The 8,892-nt window shown below is 39.3% G+C and overlaps 1 non-coding gene across 1 annotated transcript; it reads left to right on the top strand.

Moving 5' to 3' along the window:
• The first annotated feature begins 501 nt into the window (after positions 1-501).
• LOC128281144 (small nucleolar RNA R71) lies at positions 502-608 on the top strand. The gene has a single exon (XR_008271356.1). It is a non-coding gene; the product is annotated as a small nucleolar RNA R71 (small nucleolar RNA).
• Positions 609-8,892: the final 8,284 nt, after the last annotated feature.

Raw genomic sequence — 8,892 nt, 5'->3', positions numbered from 1 at the left:
CTTCTCTTACTGGTAAGGTGGCTGAAATCCTGGAGAGGGTTGTTATCTTTGGTTTCTTTGACCACCCCACGAGAAATTGGGATGGTTCCTCCAATCTGCATTATAATTGTTACTATAGGGATTATTTTTAGGTATAGAATTGTTACCCATATAGTTGACTTGATCGCTCTTTTTGCTTAGGTTGTAGGATAGATATTTTGCATTGTGCATCCCTCCTTTATTTGAATCACACCTCATTACTAGATGTTCCTGAGTAGAACTATACAAACCATTAATCTTTTTATTCAAATGACTGCATTGAGGTTAAAAACACCAGCTGCTTTTATTGGCTTTGTCTGCATAACTTGCCATTGATAATTATTCAATGGCATCTCCTCTATAAATTCATAAGCATCTTTAGGCATTTTATTATTTATAGTTCCACCGGCAGCTGCATCGATCATCTGTCTAGTTGAGGGATTTAAACTGTTATGAAAGGTTTGAACCTGTAACCATAGAGGAAACCCATGGTGAAGGCACCTTCTCAATAAGTCCTTGTATCTCTCACATGCATCATAAAGTGTTTTTAAATCCATCTACACAAAAGAAGAGATATCATTCCTCAACTTAGCCATTTTAGCCGACAGAAAATATTTAAGTAAAAAATTTTTGGTCATTTGTTCCCAAGTAGTGATGGACCCTCGTGGTAGAGAGTTCAACCACTGTTTAGCTTTATTTCTCAATGAAAAAGAAAACAACCGAAGGCAACTAGCATCATCAGAAACGCCATTTATTTTAAACGTATCGCAGAATTCCAGAAAGTTTGGTAAATGCGTATTGGGGTCATCGTCCTACAAACCATCAAACTGAACAAACTGTTGTATCATTTGAATAATGTTAGGTTTCAGTTCAAAATTATTTGCAGCAACAGCAGGTCGAACAATACTTGATTCAGTTCCTGTTAAAGTAGGCTTAGCGTAATCATACATAGTACGAGGAGCAGGATTCTGATTAACAGGATTTGCGGCAACAACAGGAGGTAGCGAATTATTTTGATTATTGGCCTTCTCTTCAGTAAAATTTGTAACGTCCTCTTGCTCTTCCTCTATGTATTGTAGACTTTGCCTTATTTCTCTTCGGTTCCTGCAAGCTATACTCGCTATTTCACTATCGAAAAGCAAAGGTCCTAACGCATTCCTTCTAGTCATAAACTAGAGACACCTGCTAGAAGCAATTAAAAAGAAAAATTAGAAAAGAAAAATTAAGCTAAAAACAGAAAGTAAATTGCAATAAAAGTAAAAATGGCTAGAGTAATAAAAATCAAGCGTTCCTAATATCTTAGTCCCCGGTAACGGCGCCAAAAATTTGATGGTCGCTAAACTAACTAAAAATTCGACTAAGGCAAGTGCACATATCGAACAGTAGTATAGTTGTGGTGAGACCGGAAATATCGTATCCACAAGGACTAAAAGTATTAGTAATTACTATCTTTTTATTATCCAGCCCAAGAATTAAAGGGATGTTTTTAAACTAAGATTAACTATTTACTTAACTAAGAACACGACAGTGGTAAAAGTTGGAAAATACTGTTGGAAAACCGATGAAGAAGACAATACCCAAGGAAGAATCCACCTAGACTTCACTTATTACTTCTGAATTAGACGATTTATTCACTTGACTTAATCCATAAAAATCCCTGATTTATATTAATATCTCTCTCGAGACTAAAAACAACTGACTCTAGGTTGATTAATTGAAATCTCTTTCTAATTAAAAACTCTTTTGTCGCATTAACTCGATCTATGGATTCCCTTATTAGATTCGACTATAATCCGGCAGATTTATGTCGTCCTATCTCTAGGATTGCAATCAACTCCACTTAATTATGGAAGATCTACTCTTAAACAGGGACTTTTGTTCCACTAAATAAGCACATCAAAACCTGAATTAATACCCTAAAATATTAAAACAAGGATTAAAACTCATAATTAAGAATAAGAACAAGTATTTATCATATAATTCAAAAGATAATAAGATTCGTCTTAGGTTTCATCTTCCCTGGGTATTTAGGGAATTTTAGTTCATAACAATGGGGGAAAACATCTCAAAATTGGGAAAATAACAAAACATAAAAAACCCAAAAACTTCTAAGGAAATTGAATAGAGATCTTCAGGATCCTGCTTCCGAGCTGATTCCTATGGCTGTCTTCGAGTATTCTCTGCCTTCTGCTCTCCGTCTCCCCTTTGATCCTCTTCTACGGTGTTTAAATAGACTTTGGAATGCCTAAAATAGCCCAAAATTAGCCCTTTCTAAATAGAATTAGACTTGGGCTCGACAGGGACATGACCGTGTGCCACGCCTGTGTGAAGGTGCTCAGGCCGTGTGCAATTCTAACGTGGTTTAATGTCGACACGGCCATGACACACGGGCGTACGGGCATGGCACACGGGCATGTGGCTAGCCTGTGTGTCACACACGGGCGTGTGGATTACCCGTGTGGGAGTGCCTAGGCCGTGTGAAACACTAAATTAGGCCCATTTTGTTCGTTGTTTCTTGCTTTTTTCGCTTTCCTAAGCCCTCCTGAGTATAAAATATGAAATTAAATGATTAGGAGCGTCAAATTCATTAAATCTTATGATAAATCATCCAAAAATATGCCAAGGATGGGGTAAAAATATGTATATATTTTGGTTTTTTATTGAACCACATGGTCGGTGTGACAGCCTTAAAACGACCCTAGTCGAAATGTGGTTTCGGGACCACAAAACCGAGGCATAAAAAATAATTTAATATTTATTTTATTGCCTATAATGTGTGTTAACTCATGTGTGACATTTTTTATGCTTTGATTTAGAGTTATAAATGTGAATTTCACTAGAAAGGACCTAGTAGTAAACTTTGAAAGTATGATGGGGAAATGTGTGATGACTAATTAAAGCATGCATGCAAAACAATGGACTTGCATGTCAAATTCCCCCAATAGCTAGTGGCCGGCCATGACAAGGAATTATGGGCAAAAATCATGTCATGAAACATGTTTGGTAAGTGGGTTATGTTGGAATAAATAAAATAAGGAGTATGGAATAAAAAAAAAATGTGTGTGTGTGAAGGCTTCTCCCTCCCCATTGCCGTGTAGGTAGGAAAGAAAACAAAAAATTTTGTTCATCCATTTTCACTCTCTTTTTGGCCAAAAATACTAAGGATAAGGAGGCGCTTTGCTTCATACTTGGTTTGGAAGAGGATTAGGAAGAGGTTGGCTATACTTGCATCAAGATTAAGGTATGTTTGAGGTTGTGCCATGAGATTCATGCATGTTTTTAGTTGCTAGCTTGATGTTCTTGTTAGCCCATGGTTCAAATCTTTGTTATGCCATGGGAATGAAATTCGGCCAAAGTGAATATGGTGTTAATGCCATTGCATGCTAAATATCAAGCTTGATAATGATACATGTGATGGAGGATTGAGGATTCTTAGATTTTCTTTTAGCATTTTTTTGAATGAGATACTAAGTTCTTTGTTTTACCATGACCAAATTGAAATGGTATGGTGTTGTGGTATTCGGCCATGTTATATCCATAAGTATGATTCATGCATGTTGCATGGTAAGTAAGATTTAAGCTTTGGATATGTGTATATATTTGGATATAAGCCACTTGAGAATTCGGCTCTAGCATATATATATGTATATATGTTCGCACACGATGTATTGGTATGACATATATGCTATTTCAAGGTGTATATTTGCTTGTGATGATGCTTCGATTATGAAGTAAATGAGAGATGTGCAATGAGTTACGATATGTAATGCGTTAGTAGTAAAATGTATGCTGTTTTTGTGTGGTATTAAGTGTATAATTGGCCTCAAATTGGACATGTATATTCGGCCACATGAGGGGAAATTGGTGTGCATGCATTCGGTTAGAGGCAAGCATATTGATGCCTATTCTTGGCTTAGAAAATTCGGCTAAGAGGAATATTAACTAATGTGTTGAGTTCGATTCATGATTTCGTACATATGCGACTTTGATGCCTAATGAGTATATATATTGGCTAAGTATCTTGAATTCCTCTTTCGATGCTCACATGATAAAACCAATTTATTTGTTAAATTAAGCTCAAGAGCAAAGGGAGCTAAATCCGATAAGGGAAGGAAAAGTCGTGGAATGGCCGTCGAAATCGTTCGACCACGTCCGAGGTAAGTTCTTGAGCAATAGAGCTTAAATTCTGAATTGATTACATCATGTTTAAAGCAAATTAAAATCATGCTCTTTGTGTGTGGCTATTGAGCCGAAATTACAAATGTGATAAGTGACTTGTGTCTAATTTTGCTAATGAAAATGAAATGTGAATGTGTTATGGTTTATTGATAAATGTACATGGTTATTCAATGATATCCGGGCTAAGTCCCAAGGCTTTGTGCTAAGTGACTAAATCCGGACTAAGATCCGACGGCATACGTGCGAGTTCCTAAATCCGGACTAAGATCCGAAGGCTTTCGAGCAAGCTACTAAATCCGGGTTGAGTCCCAAGGCATTCGTATGAAGTTCTCAGAATCGGGCTATGTCCCAAGGCATTTGAATGTGTAGCCATATCCGGTTAAACTCAAGAAGATACGTGATTCAAGAATGAATGAACCTGCTGTAAAATTTCAGCTAATACGCTTGAAAATTCCAGCAACGAGATATGTTGTATGTGATTTGGAATAGTTGATTCCCTTCGAATAATATTCGCTCAATCGAGAAATGAGCTTTCGGCATTTGGCTAAGATGAACCCTTATGTATGAATATAGGGGTTGGAATGTGAAATAAGTATGATATTGAGAATTTGTGCATATGAAATTATCCGTTAGCTATATGAATGTTATGCTTTTGTTGTGCTGGAATCCTTGCTCTAACTTACTAAGCATAAATTGCTTACTCCGTTTCTCTGTTTCTCTGTCTATAGATTTTGGCTCGTCACTATCGGACTCGGGATTTCTGGAAGTCAAGTCTTCCACACTATCAAAGTCCCTTTCGGTATATATTTTGGTTGGATTTTGAAATGGCATGTATAGGACTACCCTTTTGTTGCGTTTTAAGTACTTTTGTGATGTATGTGTATGCGACCATGCGAAAATGGCTCGTAAAAGTGGAGTATGGCATTAGACCATTTGTGCTTATGTATATATGTATGGTTTTATGATGTGACTACGGACTGAATGGAAGTGTGAGCAAATGATCAGCCATTGGAATGGCTAAAATGATTATATGTGGACCTATGTATGACAAAACTTTAGTTGGTCCATAGAAACCACGAAATAGGTAAGGTTTACACGAAAAACAGATGCTGACAGCAGCAGTGGTGTGGATTTGAAAAATCACTAAAATTGTAGGAATGGAATTAAATAGTGAATAAATTATTTAAATGAACCTTGATGAATCTACTTTCATATGGAAGAAACGAAACGGTCATATGAATTATATGTTAAGAGATATTAAAGTTCTCGTGAAACAGGGCCAGAACGGTTTCTGGATCCCCTGTTCCGACTTTAGAAATTCATTTTAAATTAACCAGAGATAATTATGAGTCATGCCATATATGTATAGATTCCTCTCTGAGTCTAGTTTCTATAGAAATAAACGGCATCAGCATTGAAGCCCTGTACAGGGATATATCCAATTCGTAACGCACAAAGGTCAGTGTAGTCGATCCCTGCAAAAGGGGAGAATTTAACTAATAAACTGTACTAATTGGCCCGACCAAAAATTCTAGAAAAAAATATGTTGATGGAATTATGAGTCTAGTTTCGGGGAAAAATTACGAAACTGATTTTCGAGCTTTAAAACTCAAGATATGATTTTTGAAGCGACAGTGACACAGTAACCAGCTAGTCTGGAAAATTTTTATGGACTGTGAAAACAATTTAGCTGAGTTTGTGTGCACCTTGTGTTCGACTCCGGTAACGGGCTCGGGTACAGGGTGTTACAATTTTATTGGTATCAGAGCTACGGTTTAGTCGGTTCTAGGACTACCGTAATGTGTTGGGTCTAGCTATACATGCCATTTTATGTGATTATTTGATAGTGTGGTGATTTCTGACAATTGAAATGTGTTTATTTATAGTAATGGATCCCGATCCCGACCGAGCGGTAGCTGATGATCTTGAGAGTGTAGCGCTTTGCTCCGACAAGGACAGCTCACGGACTCTCAACCTAATGCTAGTAATCCTAATGATGAAGCTAGACAAGCTTTCTATAGCGTGATGAATGATTGGTTTAACCAATACATTCGAACAAATACGGCTGTTCCACAACCTCCATTCCCAACAAATACAACCCCCGCACCTACAATGCCTCCGGTAACTGACCAAATAAGGTCAAGTAAGCCCCCAGTTGATAGAATCCGGAAACACGGGGCTACTGAATTTAAGGCTACGGATAGCGACGACGCCGAGCAAGCTGAATTTTGGTTGGACAACACTCTCCGGGTACTTGATGAGCTATCTTGTACACCTGATGAATGCCTAAAGTGTACTATCTCCTTGCTACGCGATTACGCCTACTATTGGTGGAGTACTCGACTTGCTGTGTCCCGAGAGCAAGTAACTTGGGAGTTTTTCCAAACCGAGTTTGGAAGAAGTATATCATCGAGATTTGTTGATCAAAAATGAAGGAATTTCTTGAGCTTAAGCAAGGTTCTATGTCGCCATCGACTACGAGCAAAAATTTGTTAGACTTAGTAGATACGCCGGGAATGTGTTTCGTCCGAGGCTATCATGTAAACGCTTCGAGGATGGGCTGAATGAAGATATAAAAATGTTCGTGGGCATTCTTGAAATACGAGAGTTTGTAGTACTTGTCGAGCGAGCTTGTAAAGCCGAGGAGCTTAGAAAAGAAAAACAAAAATTTGATGTGGGAACTGGAGAGTTTCGTAAAAGATCCTCGGGAAAGTCTCTTCAACAGCATCAAGAAATTTCGAGATGATGTGGGCCGGTCTAGAGGCACTTCGGGCCTTTTTAGACGAGATCGTGATCGACCCCCTATGGGTACACGAGGCACTTCGGTTGCCAGTGTTGGGAATGAACGTCGAGATAGAACGGAGTGTCAGCATTGTGGCAAATGGCATTCTGGAAGTTGTAGATTCCGTGACCGCTCCTGTTACAAGTGCGGATCAGTTGACCACTTCATTAAAGATTGCCCGAGGTTGTCTCGAGCATGAATGTAGATCGAGTGGGAAGCCGGCGCTACCATCGCCGAGGTAGACCATCTAGAAATATGGGCAATGCTAGTGGTGGTCGAGAGGATCTAGAGATGCTACGACCAGATCCGAGGCTCGCGCCCCTACTAGAGCTTATGCTATACGTGCCCGCGAGGATGCTTCATCGAGAGATGTTATTACGGGTACTTTCACTCTCTTTGATACTAATGTGATTGCTTTGATTGACCTGGTTCCACTCATTCTTATATATGCGAAACCTTAGCATCCAAGAAGACTTTACCTATTGAGTCTCTCGAGTTCGTAATTCGGTGTCAAATCCTTTGGGTCGTTCGTCTTTGGTCGACAAAGTGTGTAAGAAATGCCCCTAGTAATTCGAGGTTCTGTTTTCCGGCGGACTTGATGCTTTTGCCGCTCGATGAATTTGATGTTATTCTTGGGTTGGATTGGTTGACCGTGCATGATGCGGTTGTGAATTGCAAAAGCAAGACTATTGATTTGAGATGCGCAAATAACGAGATGATCCGAGTTGAGTCTACGGACTTGAAGGGGTTGCCACCGTAATATCATCAATGTTGGCCCGAAATATGTAAGAAAAGGGTGCGAAGCATACCTTGCGTATGTACTTGATGATAAGGAGTTAGAAATAAAACCGAATCTGTCTTTGGTTTGTGAATACCGGATGTTTTTCCCGAAGAATTGCCGGGTTTGCCACTGTTGGGAGATAGAGTTTGGTATTGAGCTTGTACACAGGACCACACCGATTTCGATAGCTCCGTGATCGTATGGCACCAACGAATTAAAGGAGTTGAAAGCTCGGTTGCAAGAGTTGGTGTATAGAGGTTTTGCTCGCCTGAGTTTTTCACCTTGGGGTGCACCAGTGTTGTTTGTGAAAAGAAGGACGGAACCATGAGGTTGTGCATCGACTATCGTCGACTTAATAAAGTGACAATAAAGAACAAATATCCGCTATCACAGACGATGATTTGTTCGATCAATGAAGGAACCTCGGTGTTCTCAAAATAGATTTGAGATCGGGCTATTATCGATTCATGAATCCGAGATCGGACATACCCAAAACTACCTTGAGCGAGATATGGTCACTACGAGTTCTTAGTGATGCCATTTGGGCACACTAATGCCCTGCGGTATTTATGGATTTGATGAATCGGATCTTGGTTCATATTTGGATCGGTTCGTAGTTGTGTTCATTGACGACATCTTGGTCTATTCAAGAGATGAGACCGAACATGCGAGCACCGAGATTAGTGTTGCAAATTTTACGGGATAAGCGGTTATATGCTAAGTTCAAGAAGTGTGAGTTCGGTTAAGAGAGGTTAGCTTCTTGGGTCATGTGGTATCTGCGATCGGTATTCGAGTTGACCGAGCAAAATTTCAGCCATACTTAATCGAAACCTCCAAGAAATATTACCGAGGTTCAAGCTTTTTGGGACTTGCTTGGTTTACCGACGGTTTGTAAAAGGATTCTCGATGATAGCCACACCCATGACGAAACCGCTTGAAAGATGTCAAGTTTGAATGGACGGAAAAGTGTCGAAAAAGTTTCGACCAATTGAAAACTCATTTGACTAAGCTCCAGATTAGTACAAACCGAATCGGCAAAGAGTTTGTCATCTATAGTGACGCCTCCCTACTTGGGTTAGGTTGCGTATTGATGCAAGAAGGTCGAGTTGTGGCCTATCGCGTCGAGACAATT

The sequence above is a fragment of the Gossypium arboreum genome, chromosome 9 (assembly GCF_025698485.1).
Source record: "Gossypium arboreum isolate Shixiya-1 chromosome 9, ASM2569848v2, whole genome shotgun sequence".
Classification (NCBI taxonomy): Eukaryota; Viridiplantae; Streptophyta; class Magnoliopsida; order Malvales; family Malvaceae; genus Gossypium; species Gossypium arboreum.
This window is presented reverse-complemented; position numbering and strand designations above follow the sequence as displayed.